We start from the raw sequence: 12,109 nt of genomic DNA on the forward strand, positions 1-12,109 counted from the left end.
GCGCCACTTTTTTTAAATAGGCTCCTAAATGGTTTATACAGATCAAAATGGTGTCTGCCATATTGGATCAGCAAATAAACAAACAATGAGCTTGCATCATTCTGTAGGTTCACATATACATGGTGACATGTGTGTTTTTGTACCGAATGACGTGACTCTGCCATTCTGCATTTTTCCCTTTTTTACGTTTTGCTTTTTTCAGAAAAAAACCAGTTCTTGTTCAAATGTGTCACCCACAGAGCAATATATAGGCCTTCTGCTGCTCCTAACAGGGGTCCATTCATTGAGATTGAAACAATGTGGATAAAATATTGTGGTCTTGAAAACATTTACAGCACGTCAAAAATAATTTCAGAGACACCGGGAGCTGTTAGCTTTCAGGAGAAATCTCACCAAAATATTGGATATGGTTCCCATTGTTCCGAAGAGTAATACAAAGGTATACTCAATACTGTATTCTGCTCTAGTATTGCCTAGCTGTATATTTGATAATGTAACAACAATACAAAGCTATCTGCTCTCAAATGTGGGCCCCAGGATATTACCAGAATTAGGGAACCTACTAGCTGCATGTATGTGTGCCAGGAATATTATATATGTTTATAAGTATTCTGTGACAAACCCTCACTCACCAACCTGGGTGCCGTGCTGTTACAGGAAGTGCTTTATTGTGTGAATACATTTTCTCATGAGGTTAGGGGTGCTGGGATTTTTTTTTTAAATCTCTTACAACAATCCAGTTCAAAACTGGGATAGTTATTATTCCCTAATCCCTTAGGTCGACATGTTTCAGTCAATCCCACAGCCCTCAGAGGGATCCACACCTTTCTTCAGGACCGTGATCTCTACTTTTAGTCAACTGTCATACAAAACATGCACACACACACTGTCTAACGTCTAAATCATGTGGAACTCCTTGTGGACATGGTACCTCTGTTGAGTAGTTCCTGTAAAATATAACCAGAACAAGGCATAAATACAGGGAAAAACACTTATACAATGGAGTTTCTGTCACTCCCATATTATTAATAAAGTCCATGCTCGGATAAATTCAACATACGATGCAGTGTCAGTGATTTCCACTCTACATACAAACACTACAACACCCTATACTGTGCAGTCTGAGGCCACCCTGGAGTATTAGAAAGACTGTATTACCCCCTTTTGGGTTAAGGGCATGGCCATATGCTGCGTGGGACAAACCCCACCTCTTCATAGTGAGATTCTAGCCTCTGGGCCAGATTAGGGGTAAATAAGACCATGCAACCCCTGGGGTTGGCAGAAAGACTGAAAATGCTGGTTAGGTGGAGAAGCACTCTCCCATGCCCAATGGCTGCTCCCCCAGGAAAAAATAATCCCTGTTGTCTACTAGAAGTACCAGATGACAACATCCCATTCTGATTGCCTAATCCTTTACAGATTAATAGATGTATCAGTGGAAAGCTCGGGTTTCCACTGTTTCTAGTTTTCCAGTAATTCTTTCCTTATTTCCCTGCAAATGTGGAGAACATGGAGGCTTACAGCCCCTCACACACACAGGCAGAAAAATGCTCAATTTCAGACAGTTGCAATATCTGAAATTCTTTTCCTACAACTTTTCCAATTGGCCAATTCAAAGTTGCTGCCTCAAGTTTTCAAAAGTTGATGTGAACTAATGTTATCATATATCGATTCTCTTTAGTGATGAAATATGGAGCTAAAGATTTGGGAAGATCTTGTCATTGCGGTCTAACACTGTTGGAAAACAGTCTTTTTACAGGGTTCCCCCCACTTTTGCCCCCATTTGGACTACTAGCAGATGGTTTAGGACTCCGAAGGTACACTGGAACCTCTTTGCTCTCTCCCAAAACTATTGTGTTTAACTTGGTAATCTCAACTTGGCCTTGACCTAGTACGTCCCTAGTAGATGATACCAGAGGTACCCAGGGCATAGGTGGTAATGGGGTCGCTAGGGCTGCAGCATGGTATTGTGTCACCCTGGGCAACCCCAACAAACTACTGACAGCAGACTTGCCACTGCAGTCAACAGAAGCAGTGAAAACATCTCAAACGTGTTTGTGCCCTCACTATGTGTGCCACAGACAAATGCACTGCTTACAATATATGCCAGGAACACCTAAGGTAGGCCCCTTCAACCTAGGAGGCAGGGTGCATTATAATAAAGGAGTGGGCATATATGTGCAAGTCTTTATGACCCTATAGTAACATTCACATTGAAAACTACTATAAGTATCCTGGCTGCCAACCGGGCACCCTCAAAGCTGGCAGCGCCTGTTAATCAAGCCCAAGTGCATGTGCTCTGACCCATAAAATGTTGTAAAATTGACTAACTTCTAAATGGCATGTGTTAGGCCTGTCATCTTTGGTGTGGTCTTCCCCCAACATTTTACCTTCAACCCTCCTGTTTTCTAAGTTAGTTTTTTCGGCTTTAAGATTCTATCCACTTTAACTAACAAGAGCTAAAGTGCTTGTGCTCTCTCCCTAATGTGTGGCTAACACCTCATTGCCATATTTAATCTCCATGTACTGAGGGCCTATAAACTAAGGGGCATATTTATGAGAGACTTGCTCTGCCATTGTGTTACTTTTAGTGAGGCAACGGTGGTGCAAGCATTTCAGCGATATCTACAAGGTCACACAAAGCCACTTTGCATGGCTTTGAATGGCCTCATTGATAAAGAGTAAGGCAAGGCAGAGTAAATCGCGGTGTTGCCATATTCTGCATTAAGGAGGTGTTCCATGGGCGTTATGGTGGGTGTTGCCACTCAACACTCATGGATTTTGGTGTATCCCCAGATTTACAATGCCTTGTAAACATGGGGATGTGCCAAAACCTTGCGCCTCCGCAGGGGAGGTGCAACGAGGAGAAACATCTTTATTTCTCCTCTTTAATTTCTCTGGCTATGTGTGCTGCATTCTGCAGCAGATGTAGAGAGAGGAAAAATACCTCCCAGGATTGTTTTTGTTCAGGAAGGTGCCTCTTCATGCACAAAAACAATCCTGTCTACAATACACACACCCTTCCACCATGGTGCAAGGGTACCTTTGTTGGTGCTTAGCAGCCAAAATGGCACCAGCGCATATGGAAAGGGCAGGAATGTACGATGTTGCATAGATACAGCACATTTCTGCCCTTTCCCTTTGAGGCAGAGCAGCAAGGTGACTTCCTGTGCTGCACTGTGCCAAAAAGTCATAAATCTGCCTCTAAATTTTACTAGTGGCCCTGCAGCACATATTGTGCCACCCACTTAGGCAGCACATTCAAACATGCCTCATTCCTACCACTGCAGGCTACAGTGTAGCTGTAAAAGTGACATTCAACCTGACAAAAATAAACCTTTTTCTAGGCCTAACCCTTCACTTTTAATACATATAAGTTACCGCTAAGGTAGGCCCTTGACAGCCCATAAGGCATGGTGCATTTTATTTTTTAAAAGTACATGTGTTTTTGAGATTTTGATGTGCCATGTAAGTGAACAATTACTAAATTTGTTTTGAACTGCAACAAGGCCTATCTCTCCCACTGGCGATCATTGGGTTGCCTTATTACTTTAATAAGTGCTACCTTTCGATTAGGAACTGAAATTAATATATATGTTTGGACTCAAATGAATAGTAATCTAAAATCCTCTTTATTGGTAAAGTCATGTTAAGTCACTCTCCTGAAAATGCCACTCTTACAAATTTGGCATTTTCTTGTCCTCACCATTTGCTGCCTGCTACCTGTGTCCTAGGTCACATGACTGTGAATCGTTTGGCAGTTGAAGTTAGAAATGGGACCTCTAGTTGGCAGAGATACTAATCTTTGTCCAAATAGGGACTACAATCTTAGTCAGGGTCACACACAATCCAATTTATCCTGTGCCCAACCTCTGGTAGCTTGGCACTGATCAGTCAAGCTTAACTTAGAACGCAATGTGTAAAGTATTTGTGCAATAAATCATGAAATAACATTGAAAACACCACAAAAATACACCACACAGGTTTAGAAAAATATTAGATGTTTATCTGATTATATTAGGGTCAAAACAATCAAGATTTAATAAGCACAAGTTGAGATATCTCTTTTGCAAGTTTAAAAAGAGTCAGCTCTAAAAAATCAACAGTTGTCTCTTATTTGCACAAAGTACCTGGTTTGCGTCAAAATTAGCACACACAGAGACTGCAGAGAAGGATATGCGTGTAAAAATAAGCTGTGCATCAAATATTCCGACGCAGCACAGACAATGCATTATTTCTTTCCACACTGCAAGGGCCTTTGCGTTGATTTTCGCATGCAGTCTTGGTTCCTCACTGTGATGCGGGGATCTTTTGGCAGCCAGAGACAATGTGGGCAAAATCATGCGCTCCTGGGAAGAAGTCACAGGTGATGCGTCAATCCAGTAGGTGATGAGTTAAATTTTCTGTTCCTTAGTAGGTGCTGCTTTGATTCCTCACTCAGGACGTTGGACTGCGTTGCTCTTGCTTGGTAATGTGTTGATCCGGCAGGGCTGTGTGTAAAATTTCCTGTCTCAAAGCAGGCCCTGCGTCGATCTTCTCTCAGGAAGTTGGGCTGTGTCATTCCGGTTCAGCTGTGCAGTGATTTTCTCATCACAGGGCAGGCTGTGCATCATTTACAGCAGGCTGTGTGTTGATTTTCAGCACACAAGGAGTTTCCTCAAAGAGATGACGTATTTTTGGTCCTGATACTTCAAAAAACAGGAAGCAAGTTCAATCTAAGCCCTTGGAGAGCACTTCTCAGCAAAGTCAGAGGGCAGCAGGGCACCAGCAGGGCAGCAGTCCTTCATAACAAAGCAGTTTAGATGAGTCCTTTGGGCAGCCAGGCAGTTCCTTTTGACAGGTTGCAGGTTCAGGTCCACATGTGTCTGAGTTGTTGGGGGCAGAGACCCTGTTTATATACCCAAAGATGCCTCTGAAGTGGGGGAGACTTCACAGAGTGGTTTTGTAGTGCACAAGTTCCCCTTTCAGTACAATCCTGTCTGCCAGGGTCCCAATAGGGGGTTTGGCAGTCCATTGTGTGAGGGCAGTCCACTAACCTTTGAAATCCAAGTGACAGACCCTCCACCCTTCCTGCCCAGGAAAAACCATTCAGTATGCAGATGAGTGCAGGTGTGACTGAGTATCCTGTGTTTATGGTTGTCTGGGTGAAATGCACAAGGAAGTTGTCAACCAGCCCAGCCAAGACGTGGATTGGAGACAGACTGTAAGGCACATATGGATTGTAAGTGTAGAGAAATGCTTACTTTCTAAAGGTGGAATTTCTAGAATAGTAATATTAAATCCAACTTCACCAATAAGCAGGATTTTCTATTACCATTCTCGCCATACTAAATATGACCTGGTTACCTCTTCCAGGTCAGAGTCTACCACTCAAGCAGTGTATGCTATCCTATGAAAGGAGCAGGCCTTACAGTAGTGGAAAAGAAATGTAGGAGATTTACACTACCAGGACATATGAAACACACATGTACATGTCATGCCTTTTAAATGCATATCACCCTGCCCTTGCATGCATTGTGCCACCCTGTAATTAAGGCTCAGGGATTTTAGCCTTGGGCCGCATTAACATAAAAAATAATTACATTAATGTGGTGCAAGGTGGCGCTAGGGCATTATAAGTTTGCCACCAAGTTATATCTTCGACCGGGAACAACCTGCTTGGTATATCTGACCTAGGATAGGCTCTAGGTTCTGTTACCTACAACTACCATAGACTATCATTACTGCTTAATGCTCTATGGCAGTAATTTTCATTAAATCTTTAAAAATTCCTGTCTTTGGTTCCCCTTACTGGATTTTTGTTGTTTTAGTGCCATTTTCTTAATTAAATTTTACTTAATATATTCTAAATTGAATTGAAATTTTTTCTTGTTGTACTTTTGACTTTTCAACTGTTTTAGTATTCCTAAAACTGTTTCACATTTTCTTTAAGTTCTGTGCCATAGTTACCAGGGGTTGAACTAAGGTTGAACTTACTGAAACATTTGACAGGCTCTAACTGTTTCTTGACCTTTTTACTTATGGTGCACTTCTCTCTACCCCAATTAATAACCCATTGCTTACATCTACCAAAATTGCCTATGGCATGCTAGTGAGAACTGGTGAAAATCAATCACTGGAGGAGCAGACAATTCATAATGGAACAGAAGGGCTAGAAGATACGGCACATTTCTGTCTTCTCTCCCAGTGCTGGTGCACAGATTGCTGCCTAGCACCAATGCAGGCATTCTTGCAACATGCCTACGTTACAGCGTAATTTTTTTTATGCAGGAAGAGACACCTCCCTGCATAAAAAGAATCACAAGTGGTGTTTCCTCTTTCTATGTGTGCTGCAGAAACAACTCTTTCTATGTACGCTGCAACAGGCAGCCCACATAGTAAGAGGAAAAAAATGGGAAGAAATGAAGATATTTCTCCCCATTGTGTCAGACTTGTAAATCTGGGAATGGGTCAGATTCCTTTGTGTTTCATGGATGTCGTGTGGGAACACCCCAAGCAACACCCATGGGATGCCCCTTTCACCAAGTATTATGCATGCTAGGTATCCATATTAACAAGGCCATAAAAAGCCATGCAAGGTGCTATGCATGGACTTGTTTATATGGGCCTACACACTGCACCACCAGGGCATCAAAAAAAATTATGCTGTGGTGGTCCAGAGTGCCATTAGGGCCTAATAAATGAGGCACCTAGGGGCATATTTATACCTTTTGATGTAAAACTGCTATAAAGCAGTTTTGCATCAAAATATTTAGCACCGGCTTGCGCCATTCCTGCGCGCCAGCCGGGCGCCATATTTATGGAATGACGCAAGCTGGTGGAACGGGTTTTGCTAGCATAAAAAAATATGATGTTAGCCAGGGTGGGGGTCACAGGAGAAGGGGGTTTTGCACCAAAAAAAAGACGTTAGGCTGGTTAGAGGCCAAAAAAATGCCTCTAACCAGCCTGGCCTTTCTGATGCAAAACCATCCATACCACATGACTCCTGTCTTAGAAAAGGCAGGAGCCATGCCCACCACCCCAATGGCCAGCACAGGGGACCAGTGTCCCCTGGGCATGGCCATTGCACCCTGTGCTATGCAGGGGACCCCAAGTTGGGCCCCCAATGGCACTTTAATTGAAAAAACATTCTCACCCTACTTACCTGGGATGGGGTCCCCCATCCTGCAGTGTCCCTCCAGTGTGGGTGGGGGTGTTCCTGAGGTTTAAGGAGGGCACCTGAAGACCCATTCCATGGTGTTCAACCATGGAAATAGGTCCACAGGTCCCCTAACGCCTGGTCTGAGCCCTGAGTGCTTTGCACCATTATTTAGCCCCTTCTACCACCCGTGCGTCATTTTACTGCAGGGGGGATAAATATGGGGTTAGCACCATTTTTTTAAATGGAAATGCCTACCTTACACCTTATTGACGCAAGGTAGGTTCAGGCATCTAAAAAATGGTACAAACTCCACTATTTTAATGTTAGACGTGTCTAATGTCAAAATCTAAATATGGAGTTAGTTTTGTGCCAAATTTGCATTTAAAATGACACACATTTGGCACAAATGGAGTATAAAATGCCTCCAAGTTTTTATATCCAATAGCTAAGTAAAATACAATTTTTGGTTTACATCAAATTATCCTAATTAAGCAAAGTGTCAAATATGCAGCTCACTATTTGAGTGATTAACTCGTTTAGTGTATTTTCTCCCAATATCCAGATAAAGGTGACAAATAAATATTACAGATTTTTGCAAAGAATAACTTTCTACACTTTTATATAGAAACGTTCAAGGTCAAGCTTAACTTATACTTTTGTGTAGATTTGGGATTGTTTGCTATCCACAAACGGATTTACAACAAGTAACTTTAGGTGTGAAGTCTACCAACATAAAGAGACCTAACTTTTTATGTGCGAAGACTTTGCAGGAGTAAAGATACCACTGGTAAATCTACTTGTGAATAGCAAACAATTGTGAACATACACAAAAATGAAAGTTTATCTTTGTGAATCAGGCCCTAAGTCTTAAAAATTATGAAATGTTCAAAGTGTAATTATTTTCAGAAGGAAATATAGTTGTTGACTATTGCATGCCCAAAGATCCGCACAAACCCAGGGCTTTAAGTAAAAGTGTGAAATGGCATTGTCTTAATCGAATGCTTGAGATGGAAAGTCTTTTTAGTCGTTCTTGAAGAGTAACTGATGAAGAAAACGTTGCACTTTTTCTGTCAGACAAAGGGGACGAATGCAAGAAACAACAGATCTCAAAGTCAGGGAAAAGAAGAATTAGGTGTTGACGCATTTGTCCCGCATGTGCCTTGCCATGGACACCAGAGCTAACTCTTTCACTTGTGATCATACGTTATGGAAAGGATCCATAGGTTATGTTGCGGATCATGAGGCGATTCATCAGGTAAAGCAGAAAGACACAGCTTGGCATCTCGTTTGCACCTTTGCCCGAATGCATCAACTAACCTAAGGGTGTCATTGTGGTTAAATTGCCCTCACTTTCCACTGTGCATCATTTTCCATAATCTACCATAGCTAAACTGGCATTGTAAATTATACAAGACCACTTCTCTACTCGATAGAAGTTTCATGCAGAGAATACTTTCAGAATAGCAAGGCTGAATGCATTTAATGTGACTATAGCAGACATTTTCATCCTTATCCTTGGTTTTGTAACAATTTGTCAAACATGTCGGAGTGGCTGAAGTGACATCCAAAGAATATGTGTGGTAGAAATGGAATCAACTGTTTTTTCATGTCTGGCATTTTATCAAATAGCAAAGTAAAAGTATATCACTTTAAGACAGTGTACTCTAAAAATAAAATACAAGTTTCGAATAGACTGTGAGATGGAAGAATCCACAAGCATTTACTATTCTCCTCTCTTGTAAGAATCACATGTGAAAAGCCAGTGTATTGTGGCCTGTCAACTGAAAGCAGGCCAGCTCCCGCCGCCACTTTCCTGGAGCGCAGATAGATTTTCCCCACAGCTTGTCTCGAAGGAATCTATGTGACTTCAATGAGTTCCAGTGAGAAGAGTGATGCCTTGTGTCACTCCTGTACTCCTTTTTCAGTGGTGCTTGGACATCCCAGGGAATGTATGAGAATTACAATTCTAAAATTACTCACTGGTAATTCCATTACCCTGAGTCTAGACTTACCTGTTCAGACCTGTTCAGCCCATTACAGGCCTTTAGCTGTAGACATTGAAAGGTCATCTGTGACAAAGGTCACAAAATTGGGGTAGGAGGGTAAAGACGAAGTATTCATTCCCAACCCCCTTTCATTTTCTTTAGTAGAGGAAACTAAGAGCAACAGAAACAGGCTAGAATAATTAGAATTACTGATGTTCTCTCTCTTCACACTGGTCAAAGATTTGGCTATCACAGGAAATGAAGGAAAGGCATACAAAATCTTCTGAGGCCCAGGGCAGGAAAGATCATCTACATTCCATGCCTCCCCCTCTCTGGTTCTGGAACAAAGCACCAATGAATAGTAGAAATGGCCCACATCTCCTGCAAAGTTCTGTATATATATGGGGGTTTAACTGATAATCTTGAGATGAAGGGAGTCCCCTGCTTAGATGATCTGCTCTCTGAGAGATTTTGTAAATGAGTCTCAGCCCATTGAAAAATGCAAATTGCACAATCCATCAGAGTTCGTGATTTCTTGCCCGCTTGTCTGTACAGGGAAGCCATTATGGATGTATTGTCTGTCCTGATCAGAACTTCTGTGTTCTGTATTAATGGAGAATAATGCAGAAGGGCACGATGAGCTGGCTCCATCTCTCTCCGGTTGGAAGATCTCTTTCCCACCCGTGATGATCATTTTGTTGATTTATAACTGATACACAAGTTTCAGGAATTGATTGACAAAAATGTTCAAGTGAAATCTCCATAAGGAGTCAAAAAGAAAGCAGTTGCCCTACCCCATGGATTGTAGTGGGTCTTGTTTAGTTTTAATGGGAATTAATAGTTTAGCTTAGCCTTCTGGCTTGCAGGCCTGTGCCACCCTCACATAGTGACTTTTAAGTTACTTAGCTTAATCTGTTATAGCACATTTATTTAATTATTTCTTTCAAAATGGCTGCTATGTTTATATTTAGGAAGATATTTTAATTTCACACCATCAGTGCTACTGTATAGAGGCGTCACTATCAGCGTCAAAGGTAAATAACATACATCATGTACTTTCCTACTTTCGATTGACAGTAACATAATGTACCTTTCGGTGAATTGTTTATATAATTGCTGCCCCAAGCATGCCATCTTATCTATTTTTTGGGAACATACCTGCGTCAGGGATCCTACAAGATTTGTATAAATACATGTCACAAAGACAAGATTATGAGAGGGATTCCTACCAGATGACAACGCTATCTGTGCTACAGGGCATCTTGATGCAGACCCGGCCTTCATGTCACCATGTAATCTGATCTACAGACCTCATTCCAAGGTTACAAGGGTTGGGGGGCTCTTCTTATGGACATGGTACTGGCACATTCGTTTTTTGAACACCTAGCTCTCTTTAGCTTAGAGTTTCGGTTCATCATGGTAGGGTATTAGGGTTTATTTCACACCTGCTTTACATATTATGTTATTGCAAGATGGCGAGAGTCTTTGTATTCATGAGTCATTTTTATCATTCTTTTTCTTGCATTGTTCACTATTCTTGCAGGGCAAGCAATTTACAGGAGATTCCAGTCTTGTTAATAAAACCTATTGAAAACTTTACTGCATCTCTTTCATTGCCCATGTATGACTGAGACATGTTGCTCATGTGAAAACAGGGTTATCTCCATTTAACCATGACTTCTCTGAGATGCTACATTCTTGAGTCCATCCTTAAAGGCTGCCACAAATCACCTTTTACTGTTTGGGATTTTTGGTGAGGTACTGCTTGTGAGCCTGGAGGGTAGGGCTGACAGTTGCTACTTGCTGTAGAATTGGCCGAGTCACCTACAAACAAAAGTGCTGTCATCCTTATATCAGCAATCTTGCCTCGAGCAAGAGTCCAACTGTGACAGGATCATCAGCCATTCCCTAGCTGTTGGGAGTTCTTGATTCATGAAGTGGATCAGATCAGCTTTCTTGTCATTTTCTCTTGTCATAGGGAGATATACCTAATCAACGTCTGCCTGCAGTCTTGCTCCAGTGAATTCTAAGTCTTGGGAATTATCTAATTGGGATTTTCCCTAATTTATAAAAAAACCTGGGTCTGAAGAACCTCTAAAACTGTTTCTTTCTTTTATAAGCTGTTCCTTTGATTTTGTTTGAACAGGCAAATTCCATACATACATATGCTTAGACTTCCTTCCTTGTAAAGAACTCCAAACAGCTGACCACAGCTTTTGTAAACACTCCACGGGGAGAATTGATGCCAAATGGAAGGACGGCACACTGGAAGCATTGACCTTGACTAGAAAATCTTAAATGATCTTGATTTTGAAGGCAAATCAGAATGTGCTGATCTATTGTGAAAATCTATGGTGATAATGTGTACTCCTGGTAGAGACATCAGAGTTATCATTTGTGGATTGTCTATCTTGAAATAGATAGTTTTCATCCATTTGTTGATTTTCTTCAAATCCAGAACTGGTCAGAAACGTTCTGACGCTCTCTGGACCAGGACCAGAATTGAGCAAAAAAACGTGACCCTCTTCACCTGGAGAAACTAGAACTATTGCACATTTCTGCAACAAATTCTGAATATTGTCCTATAATGCCTTTTCGTATTGATTTTTATTTGGTAAGGGAGAGGGGATGCTTCCTGAGTCCGGAGCCTCAGACTCAAAATGTATCATATATCCTCTGGGAATGCTATTAGGTACTCATGGATCAAATATGTTTGATCTCCATTCTTGATGGAAAATCGAGGATCTCCTCGAACTGAAGCATTTCCCTGCAGAAATAGTCAGGACTTCTGATGCTTCTGTCCCCATTTAAAGATTGATAAATCTGCTTTTCTGTTCTTTTTCTTTCGCTGAAAACATCTCCTCCAGTATGAGCTATAGTCACAATTCCTCATTTTGGTTTCATAGGATTTAGAGTACCTACATTTTCCTTTATAAGGCATGGCATTCTTCTTATCTTTGAATGTCTTTGTCACCATCTCCTG

Source organism: Pleurodeles waltl, chromosome 3_1, assembly GCF_031143425.1.
Source record: "Pleurodeles waltl isolate 20211129_DDA chromosome 3_1, aPleWal1.hap1.20221129, whole genome shotgun sequence".
NCBI lineage: Eukaryota > Metazoa > Chordata > Amphibia > Caudata > Salamandridae > Pleurodeles > Pleurodeles waltl.